We start from the raw sequence: 12,335 nt of genomic DNA, 5'->3' as shown, positions 1-12,335 counted from the left end.
TCAAATTCTTAATTTTTAAAACTTATGGCTGTAAATAAAACTGCAAAACACATTTGGAACACAGAATAATTTTGCTCATCACAGAGAGTTTCTTCCAGTGTTCTCGCTATTTCTAACTTACAGGGCAGCAGAAAATAAATGTATTTCTACCTATTATCTTGGATTTAAAAATATGTGGCAACAGTCATTTTAAATTACTTGCTTTTAACATATAAGGATGACATGTTGTCAAGTTTACTCGTGAAAACTGATAAATTTATTCACATGGCATAATTGTGCTTTTAAAAGATCAATCTTATCTTTTTGCGGATATTTTTTAGTGGATTTTATGCTATAGGCACCTTCAAGATCCAGAAGTATTTTCACTTAATATATAATAAAAGACGATGTGCTATGATGATCTATGATTTTGAGACATCACTCCACAAGAGACCAAATGACACAGAAATTAACAACTATAGGTCAATGTTCAGCCTTTAACAATGAGCAAATAAAAAGTCTAAGTGTACATGGTGTAAAACAATTCGCTTTGAGTTTTGTGAAAATTGTTCTCAATTAAAAAGTTTACAGATATATCTAAGCTGCATACTATAATTCTAGTACAAACATGTAAACAAGATGCAAAAAATCATAAATCAGTGTTTGCATTTGCTAAAATTAGTTCATGTGAATTCCAGTCACTGGATAATCGTCAATAAAAGTGCAAATTTACGTCATCTTTAATTGAAAAGCATCGTATTTTTGCAAGGATAATAAAAAGAGAAGTTCTGATGGTCAACAATCAAATACTCTGTTCAGTTTTGTCTTCAAGAAAGGGAGGAGAGTCAGAGAATATGACAATAATGTGTTATGATATAATATTAGTTAAAGAATAGAAAGTGAAATATATAATATAGGGAATCTGGAAAACAGCAACTAAATTACTTATGAAAATTGGGGATGGGGGTTGGGTTGCTTATAAAAAAATTGTGATTTTCTTCAACTGAATTAAAATTTGTGAAGCAATTTTGCCATAAATAATTCTTTCTTAAATATTTAATGCGCTTTAACTGGAATGAAAAGTTACAAATAGCACACCACACAGTTATAACATGGTCCTAGGGCATGAAAGACTAAAAATAAGTTGGGGTCAATTTAGACTGTAACACATATTTACATATAAAAGTGCATATTTTACAGACTAAGTGAACTCTTTAAAATGGAATTCAACCAATTCAACTTTTATGTACATAGCTCTTAATCAGGGAAATTGCAGAATCTACATTTACTGAACTCTTCTCTTAGGCCCAAGAACAGTTATTTCAAAGTGCATTTCTTTTAGACAATAAACACAAATAAAAAAAAAATTACACTTGTTTTGATATTTTTTAAGGTGTAGTGCACTACTTATGGGACAAATTATATCAAAATTATAGAAAAGTCTATCGGCTCTAACTCAAAATTTGGACAATAATAAGTTAAGGTGGTTTGTAATTCAATAATATACAAAATTTTACATTACATTTAGCTAGGTTCACACTGCCTACCAGATCAACTCAATCAAGCCCGATCAAGACAAATTACGTGATCAGGAGACTGGTCTGACTCCATCGACAAGGATGTTCGGGATAGTCTACCCTACTCATCATCGATCTGACCATCTACCCGAGAGTTTTTGACATGTCAAAAACAATCGAGTAAGGACAGAGAAGCAAGTCACTTGAGAAGAGATCGAGAATTCGTCGAGTAGTGGTCGAATTGATTGGGAAAGGATTGTGTAGAGATCTAAATTGGTCCGAATACAACAAAATTTCCGATCAGCACTCGATCAGTTCCACCTTTGCTTGACTGATCGAGTACTGATCAGAAATCTTGTTGTATTCCGACCAATCTCTATCTCTACACGATCCTTTCAATTCGACCACTACTCGACGAATTCTCGATCTCTTCTTGAGGGACTTGCTTCTCGGTCCTTACTTGAGTGTTTTTGACATGTCAAAAACTCTCGGGTAGATGGTCAGATCAATGACGAGTAGGGTAGACTATCCCGTACATTCTTGTCGATGGTGTCAAGACCAGTCTCTCGATCACGTAATTTGTCTTGATCGGGGTTGATCGAGTTGATCTGATCGGCAGTGTGAACCTAGCTTTAAGTACATATAGTACACAAATTATTGTTTTACAGAAACTATATTATTTTACATTCCCTGAAAGTAAGGTGTTTCATCAATATTCTCCTGTTTTTTGGATTTGTCAAAAATTCGGCCAAAGATGCTTAGCATAACTCAATGCATGAAAAGTTTAATGGCCGTTGCTTTGTAAAACAGTTCCAGTACTCTGGTACTGCTCAAATCACAGAAGAGAATGTCTTAGTTATATTGGTAAACTGTGCACTAAAGAAACTTCTAGTATGAGGCATTAAACAGGTGCATTACCTCCCCTTGAAAATGTTAAACTTATGATCAATTACAATAGAGTCGAGTACCTGTAGCAATAGGCTTGATATTTAGTCAAGAAATGTCTGACTGGTAGTAAATAAGGATAACTTACATATTGCTACATGTAATCTCTTGAATGGTATCATTAAACCAATTTTGACAATAATATTTTTGATTTCCATATAAAACCATTGCCATACTTAAATTATTTACAATATTTTTGTTTTATTTACAATATTTTTGTTATTTTTAGATTCTCCATTCTTAACCAATGTAAATATTAACTTAAGAAACATTTTATCTGTTGAGCCACAATAATAAAAATTGATTGCATTTAATGGTAGAAAGAAAAAGAAAGTTGAGTGAAAATTCAAAACACAATACATTAACCTTAATTAAAACTTCCACTGTTGTTGAAAATGGAGAATCTTTACATTTATTATTTTAGAATTTATCAACTACATTCTTTCTCTTGTTTATGCAAGATTTATATGAACCGTTCATATTGGAAACTGTTCAATAGAGTTAGAAAGACCCTTAAGGGAAATATGGTCACTCTTGGTCTTCTTCAGACTGGCAGTAAAATCCTTGCAAAAGTAAGGCATCTGTTTGGTAGTACAAATTGGAAGCCATGTCCAGTGTCAGAATGGGGATGTTAAATCTGATGTCTTGTGAAGAGAGAGTCCCCAGCTGTCAACATGTTAAGAACCTTCACAACATCTCTAAGGAGTATGGAGAATTAATCACACAAGTATATCCTTCAGCCACAGTAATAGTTATCTGAAAAAGAAATACACTTTTCAATTTTCTGTCATATTTTAAGAAACTGAAATAGGCAAAAAATAGCAAACTGGGAATAACAATTAAAGCAGAGACTTTTTCATAATAATAATTTTTCCCTTCCTAAAACTTGACAGGTCATTCCAGAAAATATTAAATTGTAAAAAGATTATACAAATCACATGGGAATTTACATGATCTTAAATAGAAAATTTTATAAATCTATAAAATAGTTCTTTCTTACTTTTTAAAGTCAACTCTAATAGCCATTTCCAACATCAATCTGTTAGTACAAGCTGGAATGCTAAACTGAAAAATAAAATGCTTAGTCATTGAAAATAGTAAAAAAGGAATCACTGTTGGTATACTAATTTATATGTACATTATATATAAAAATAGATATACAACATTTAAAGGGAGTTGGCTTCTCAGTTTCAAAATAATTAACTTTTCAAAACACAAGCATATATATTGATAGGGGATTAATAAAGGAATCAAAAGAGCAAAAAAATATATAGGTCATCTTGCTTGTTTTCGAGATATTAGCCATTGAAATTTTGGCGGGAAAATGTTCTCTCTTGACTTTTTATCATTTACAAGTCCTCAAAAACTATTTAAAAGTAATTAAAATTTTATAAGATTTTAACAGACAGCTTATCATCATACATGTAAATGAATTATAAAAAGAAAAATGGGGGTCACCAGGCTTAATTTGTTAATGCATTCAAATGGATAAAACTAGAGGATTCTGAAAATCTGACCAAAATTCCAAAAAATGACAAGCAAGCTTCTTTAAGGTAAAAGAAGATGCAAAGAACACAATGTGACAACATCCCAACAACACCAACAAATATGAAATACTTTCCAACATCTGAAACCTCAAAGAGTGAGAATCCCTGTCAGCCTTGACACCTTAGGGGGAGATTTTGCGTGAATGACATTTTGAAGTTAAATATCTGACCTGTACACTTACTTATTTACAAAACCAGTGGCGGATCCAGAACTTTTCATAAAGGGGGAAGGGGGCCCCGCTGATTGACCTAAAGGGGGGCGTTCCAGTCAAGCTTCAGTGATTCCCTTTGGATCCGCCTATGAAAATACCAATAAAACCAGACAAAGATCTCTATCTAGTTGGAGTTGACATAGCAAAAATGATTTGCAATTACTGGTACTAATAAATTAAACATTAAAGCTACTGACCAAAAGTTTTCAAGCCCAGTGATAGCTGACTGTTTCTTTTTATTGACAGTATGATAAAATTTGTTTAAATAGAGGAATTATATACTTACTTGTATTTAAGATATCTTATACCACAAGTCTTACTACCCTTCATGAAAACATTGGCACTGTTTTATAACCTAAAATGGAATTAAAATTGACACAAATTATATATTTGACAAAGGAGTATGTTCGATAAGGTCCTAAAATGGCCCACTTTTTAGCGTAAATTTCAAATTCAGATTTATTGACCAATATCACGATAAATTATAGCTAATACATTGACTAGATAGGATATAAGCCATTGTGTTTAAAATTTTACGTTTCTGTGTTTCATTATGACGTCACAAGTTGTACTCATATTGATTTTTCACGAAAAAATCAATGAAAATGGGTAAATTTCCAAAGATTATTTGACAGGAAACATAGAGCGCATACGTCGACAACAAAGATCTTTTAAAATAATGTTTGTGAAGACATTTAACATTTCTTATTTGAATATTTAGCTTGTCGACGCCTGCGCTCTATGTTTCCTGGTTCTTTATTTGGTTGAAATCCCGCTTATTTTGTCAAATTTCACCAAAATCCCTTATCTTGACCGTTTTGGAATGTAAAAATCGTTGTGTTAGAATTAAACTTTGACAAAAACAGCTCTGTTTAACTTTTTCACATGTCTTTAAGGCAACTTAAAACAATTATTGTCTTGTAACCATGAACTTTATTATTGGGGCCAAATATGGCACTTACCGAACTTACTCCTTTGTTTAATTGCCAGCCTAAATTTTTATTAATCTATTCTGTATTCTGACTGTGTAATAATGAGTTATCTCCCCGATGAAAGAAACATTCTTGCTGTTTATTGTACTAGTCTCCTTGAAGTAAAAATTCTATTTGGATTTACTTTTCATGGTATAAAATTTTATTCCTGTACCAGAAAAACATTTATCAAACTGATAAATATCTATTTTTGTGTGTTGTAAATATGCAAAATAACAAAAATGTGTGTTGCCTTACAGATATTCCTTATAGACTTTATCACATTTTTCCTGATAATGTACAGAATTAATTGGCTTAAATATACTTGCATTATTTCTTTCATGACAAAGCCTCAGACTTGTTTGAAGATCAATGTAATTATTAATCTTCATTTCAGCTGCTATCCTTGCTGCTTGATTGCTTACATGGCAAAGCCTCGGACTTGGTTGAAGATTTAAGTAAACATCTTCCATGGAGTTGCTACTCATCTGCCATCTGGACTGAAACTTGGACTGGCTGGCTTCTTGAACAAAAACTAAAATTATCAATTAAATTATATTTATAAGACTTCTGTTGGTTAATATAAATGAAATAGACATATATTCCTTCAAGCTTCATATCCTGACCTACATCAAGGGGGCCATTTTCAGCGTCTTATTTGGTGAACAATTGTAATTTTGTTGGTACTTCATTCCGTGGTTTAGTTAAAGCCTGCATACAAGTCTTTACAGTAACATCAGTGTGATCAATTTAAAATTTTAGAACCTTTAGTCAACAACAAAAAACCATATGACCTCTTTCAACTTTAAGCCTAGTGCACGTTTATATCCTGTAAACTTGTTTTATGATGATAAAATTTGTTTAAATAGAGGAATTATATACGTACTTGTATTTAAGATATCTTATACCACAAGTCTTACTCCCCTTCATGAAAACATTGGCACTGTTTTATAACCTAAAATGGAATTAAAATTGACACAAATTATATATTTTACAAATTTGTTAAATTGCCAGCCTAAATTTTTATTAATCTATTCTGTATTCTGATTGTGTAATAGTGAGGTGAGTTATCTCCCCATGAAAGAAACATTCTTGCTGTTTATTGTACTAGTCTCCCTTGAAGTAAAAATTCTATTTGGATTTACTTTTCATGGTATAAAATTTTATTCGTGTACCAGAAAAACATTTATCAAACTGATAAATATCTATTTTTGTGTGTTGTAAATGTGCAAAATAACAAAATTGTGTGTTGCCTTACAGATATTCCTTATAGACTTTATCACATTTTTCCTGATAATGTACAGAATTAATTGGCTTAAATATACTTGCATTATTTCTTTCATGACAAAGCCTCAGACTTGTTTGAAGATCAATGTAATAATTAATCTTCATTCCAGCTGCTATCCTTGCTGCTTGATTGCTTACATGGCAAAGCCTCGGACTTGGTTGAAGATTTAAGTAAACATCTTCCATGGAGTTGCTACTCATCTGCCATCTGGACTGAAACTTGGACTGGACGGCTTCTTGAACAAAAACTAAAATTATCAATTAAATTATATTTATAAGACTTCTGTTGGTTAATATAAATGAAATAAACCTATATTCCTTCAAGCTTCATATCCTGACCTACATCAACGGGGCCATTTTCAGCGTCTGATTTGGTGAACAATTGTAATTTTGTTGCGACTTCATTTTGTGGTTTAGCCAAAGCCTGCATACAAATCTTTACAATGAATTCAGTGTGATCAATTCAAAATTTTAGAACCTTTAGTCAACAACCAAAAACCATTTGACCTCTTTCAACTTTAAGCCTATTGTACGTTTTTATCCTGTAAACTTGTTTTATGATGATAAAATTTGTTTAACCCTTTCGCGGATGAGTCCCGGTTTACCGGGATTCACGCTTCAGACAGCTGACGACGAGTCCCGTTTTACCGGGATCAGAATACATGTTTTATATTTCCCAATTAAAACAGTGCAAACATGAGTTATCTTTCTTTGATAAATACCCGGATGAAAGTGTAAACATGGCGCTTCCGTTTTTTGAAAACCGTGTCAAAATCAGAGGAAATTTACGGAATTTACGAGAATTTGAAATGAGGGAACATTTTTTTTGAAAAAATATGGGAGAATTGAAGCCAAACTAGTATACTTTTTTGACATAAAATGTCTTTTTATGTACAAAACACTTGGAATGGACATCGTTCAGTGTGAGGAATTTGTACAGCCTCATAAATTTTTTCAAAAGTTTGCCGTTTTGGGTTAAAAAATTACGATTTGGGGTCAAGGAGCAGAATTTTGAGAATTACACCTAGATAATGCCGAAAATTTGAAAATTTGAATATTTTATGAGGAAAAAATTATCAAAACATAAATAAAACTGTGAATATGGTGTTAGTGAATGAAATAAACAAGTTTGTATTGACATTTATTATGAAGATCTCCCACTTGAGCAATAGTAGCCAGGGAAGCCATCGTCTCAGAGTAGCTTCTGACTGGGCAGCAATTGGTGAAAGGGTTAAATAGAGGAATTATATACGTACTTGTATTTAAGATATCTTATACCACAAGTCTTACTCCCCTTCATGAAAACATTGGCACTGTTTTATAACCTAAAAAGGAATTAAAATTGACACAAATTATATATTTTACAAATTTGTTAAATTACCAGCCTAAATTTTTATTAATCTATTCTGTATTCTGATTGTGTAATAGTGAGGTGAGTTATCTCCCCATGAAAGAAACATTCTTGCTGTTTATTGTACTAGTCTCCCTTGAAGTAAAAATTCTATTAGGATTTACTTTTCATGGTATAAAATTTTATTCCTGTACCAGAAAAATATTTATCAAACTGATAAATATCTATTTTTGTGTGTTGTAAATGTGCAAAATAACAAAAATATGTGTTGCATTACAGATAATCCTTATAGACTTTATCACATTTTTCCTGATAATGTACAGAATTAATTGGCTTAAATATACTTGCATTATTTCTTTCATGACAAAGCCTCAGACTTGTTTGAAGATCAATGTATTTATTAATCTTCATTCCAGCTGCTATCCTTGCTGCTTGATTGCTTACATGGCAAAGCCTCCGACTTGGTTGAAGATTTAAGTAAACATCTTCCATGGAGTTGCTACTCATCTGCCATCTGGACTGAAACTTGGACTGGCCGGCTTCTTGAGCAAAAACTAAAATTATCAATTAAATTATATTTATAAGACTTCTGTTGGTTAATATAAATGAAATAGACATATATTCCTTCAAGCTTCATATCTTGACCTACATCAACAGGGCCATTTTCAGCGTCTCATTTGGTGAACAATTGTAATTTTGTTGGTACTTTATTTCGTGGTTTAGCCAAAGCCTGCATACAAATCTTTACAATGAATTCAGTGTGATCAATTTAAAATTTTAGAACCTTTAGTCAACAACAAAAAACCATTTGACCTCTATCAACTTTAAGCCTAGTGCACGTTTTTATCCTGTAAACTTGTTTTATGATGATAAAATTTGTTTAAATAGAGGAATTATATACTTACTTGTATTTAAGATATCTTATACCACAAGTCTTACTCCCCTTCATGAAAACATTGGCACTGTTTTATAACCTAAAAAGGAATTAAAATAGACACAAATTATATATTTTACAAATTTGTTAAATTGCCAGCCTAAATTTTTATTAATCTATTCTGTATTCGTTGCGTAATAGTGAGTTATCTCCCCCTGAAAGAAACATTCTTGCTGTTTATTGTACTAGTCTCCCTTGAAGTAAAAATTCTATCAGGATTTACTTTTTATGGTATAAAATTTTATTCGTCTACCGGAAAAACATTTATCAAACTAATAAACATCTATTTTTGTTTGTTGTAAACGTGAAAAATAACAAAAATGTGTGTTGCCTTATATGTAATCCTTATAGATTTTATCACATTTTCCCTGATAATGTACAGAATTAATTGGCTTGAATATACTTGCATTATTTCTTTCATGACAAAGCCTCAGACTTGTTTGAAGATCAATGTAATAATTAATCTTCATTCCAGCTGCTATCCTTGCTGCTTGATTGCTTACATGGCAAAGCCTCGGACTTGGTTGAAGATCTAAGTAAACATCTTCCATGGAGTTGCTACTCATCTGCCATCTCGACTGAAACTTGGACATTCCTTTAAGCTTCTTATCCAGATCTGTGTCAATGGCGCAATTTTCTGTGTCTTTGCTCTTTTTGCCTGTAATTCATTAACCATTTTCATTTTATCTTTTAATCAGTATTATGAAGACTGTTTATTATGATCACATCATTAATTCTGAAATTAATGTATGCAGATAATTATCAGAATGTGGTGGCTAACCAAAACAATCTGATGAATACATTTTGAACAAACAATCTAAACAAAGTCATATTTTCCCAATTAAAATGTAAATAAATATGTAAATAAATATCCAAATTGTCAATATTAAGTCTATTTTTTGTAATAATTAAATTAGAAATTAATGTGATGCCTGTTTTATTTCAAATCCTAAATTGGGGGGATCAGTCTATTTACAAATACAATAATTCTTTTAGAATTATATTTCATTAGAGAATAAATTTGAACAAGAAATTAACGACAATTTTGTAATAAAATTTCAAGTAGACTTTCAAAGGAAAATCTGATTTTTATTACCTAAATTTTTTTTTAAAATAGTTTAAATACAATTGTTATGACCAAATACTTACATCATCATTATCTGGTAACTAAAATGAAACCATCTTCCTCCAGGTGTAGAACTGAACTTTCATCTGTGCTCATCCATCTGTAATACAAACTTAAATCATCTTAATATTTATGAGACAACAGTTAGTAAATTGAAAAAAAATATATACTTAACCTTGTGGACAACCTGTCAACCAGGAAAAAACACCATACACCTATAGAAAAAAGAAAGAAAAAAACACAATCCTGGACGGCACCTAGAGGAAACTTGGACAAAAAGGCATACAAACACACAATCTTATCTTAACATACCTTTCCGTTGGATCCTTTGACGCCACCTAGAGGAAACTTGGACAAAAAGGCATACAAACACACAATCTTATCTTAACATACCTTTCCTTTGGATCCTTTGACGCCACCTAGAGGAAACTTGGACAAAAAGGCATACAAACACACAATCTTATCTTAACATACCTTTCCTTTGGATCCTTTGACGCCACCTAGAGGAAACTTGGACAAAAAGGCATACAAACACACAATCTTATCTTAACATACCTTTCCGTTGGATTCTTGACAGCACCTAGAGGAAACTTGGACAAAAATGCATACAAACACACAATCTTATCTTAACATACCTTTCCGTTGGATCCTTTGACGCCACCTAGAGGAAACTTGGACAAAAAGGCATACAAACACACAATCTTATCTTAACATACCTTTCCTTTGAATCCTTTGACGCCACCTAGAGGAAACTTGGACAAAAAGGCATACAAACACACAATCTTATCTTAACATACCTTTCCGTTGGATTCTTGACAGCACCTAGAGGAAACTTGGACAAAAATGCATACAAACACACAGTCTTATCTTAACATACCTTTCCGTTGGATCCTTTGACGCCACCTAGAGGAAACTTGGACAAAAAGGCATACAAACACACAATCTTATCTTAACATACCTTTCCTTTGGATCCTTTGACGCCACCTAGAAGAAACTTGGACAAAAAGGCATACAAACACACAATCTTATCTTAACATACCTTTCCTTTGGATCCTTTGACGCCACCTAGAGGAAACTTGGACAAAAAGGCATACAAACACACAATCTTATCTTAACATACCTTTCCTTTGGATCCTTTGACGCCACCTAGAGGAAACTTGGACAAAAAGACATACAAACACACAATCTTATCTTAACATACCTTTCCCTTGGATCCTTGACAGCACCTAGAGGAAACTTGGACAAAAAGGCATACAAACACACAATCTTATCTTAACATACCTTTCCTTTGGATCCTTTGACGCCACCTAGAGGAAACTTGGACAAAAAGGCATACAAACACACAATCTTATCTTAACATACCTTTCCTTTGGATCCTTTGACGCCACCTAGAGGAAACTTGGACAAAAAGGCATACAAACACACAATCTTATCTTAACATACCTTTCCTTTGGATCCTTTGCACCACCTAGAGGAAACTTGGACAAAAAGGCATACAAACACACAATCTTATCTTAACATACCTTTCCGTTGGATCCTTTGACGCCACCTAGAGGAAACTTGGACAAAAAGGCATACAAACACACAATCTTATCTTAACATACCTTTCCGTTGGATCCTTTGACGCCACCTAGAGGAAACTTGGACAAAAAGGCATACAAACACACAATCTTATCTTAACATACCTTTCCTTTGGATCCTTTGACGCCACCTAGAGGAAACTTGGACAAAAAGGCATACAAACACACAATCTTATCTTAACATACCTTTCCTTTGGATCCTTTGACGCCACCTAGAGGAAACTTGGACAAAAAGGCATACAAACACACAATCTTATCTTAACATACCTTTCCTTTGGATCCTTTGACGCCACCTAGAGGAAACTTGGACAAAAAGGCATACAAACACACAATCTTATCTTAACATACCTTTCCGTTGGATTCTTGACAGCACCTAGAGGAAACTTGGACAAAAAGGCATACAAACACACAATCTTATCTTAACATACCTTTCCGTTGGATCCTTTGACGCCACCTAGAGGAAACTTGGACAAAAAGGCATACAAACACACAATCTTATCTTAACATACCTTTCCTTTGGATCCTTTGACGCCACCTAGAGGAAACTTGGACAAAAAAGGCATACAAACACACAATCTTATCTTAACATACCTTTCCTTTGGATCCTTTGACGCCACCTAGAGGAAACGTGGACAAAAAGGCATACAAACACACAATCTTATCTTAACATACCTTTCCTTTGGATCCTTTGACGCCACCTAGAGGAAACTTGGACAAAAAGGCATACAAACACACAATCTTATCTTAACATGCCTTTCCTTTGGATCCTTTGACGCCACCTAGAGGAAACTTGGACAAAAAGGCATACAAACACACAATCTTATCTTAACATACCTTTCCTTTGGATCCTTTGCACCACCTAGAGGAAACTTGGACAAAAAGGCAT

At 32.9% G+C, this 12,335-nt stretch overlaps 1 long non-coding RNA gene across 3 annotated transcripts; it reads right to left on the bottom strand.

Moving 5' to 3' along the window:
* Positions 1–2,802: 2,802 nt before the first annotated feature.
* Positions 2,803–12,080, bottom strand: LOC139520104 (uncharacterized). Of its 3 annotated transcripts, XR_011663816.1 has the most exons (8): positions 9,893–12,080; positions 9,151–9,401; positions 8,715–8,783; positions 7,715–8,363; positions 6,501–6,706; positions 6,058–6,126; positions 3,442–3,506; positions 2,803–3,197 (listed from the first exon to the last, which is right to left on the bottom strand). It is a non-coding gene; the product is annotated as an uncharacterized lncRNA (long non-coding RNA). The 3 variants fall into 3 exon arrangements; XR_011663815.1 differs by lacking the exons at positions 2,803–3,197; positions 3,442–3,506 and adding an exon at positions 5,146–5,706 and having other exon boundaries at positions 9,893–12,079; XR_011663817.1 differs by lacking the exons at positions 2,803–3,197; positions 3,442–3,506 and adding an exon at positions 5,146–5,706 and having other exon boundaries at positions 7,715–8,351; positions 9,893–12,079.
* Positions 12,081–12,335: the final 255 nt, after the last annotated feature.

This window comes from Mytilus edulis, chromosome 4 (assembly GCF_963676685.1).
Source record: "Mytilus edulis chromosome 4, xbMytEdul2.2, whole genome shotgun sequence".
NCBI classification, from domain to species: domain Eukaryota; kingdom Metazoa; phylum Mollusca; class Bivalvia; order Mytilida; family Mytilidae; genus Mytilus; species Mytilus edulis.
This window is presented reverse-complemented; position numbering and strand designations above follow the sequence as displayed.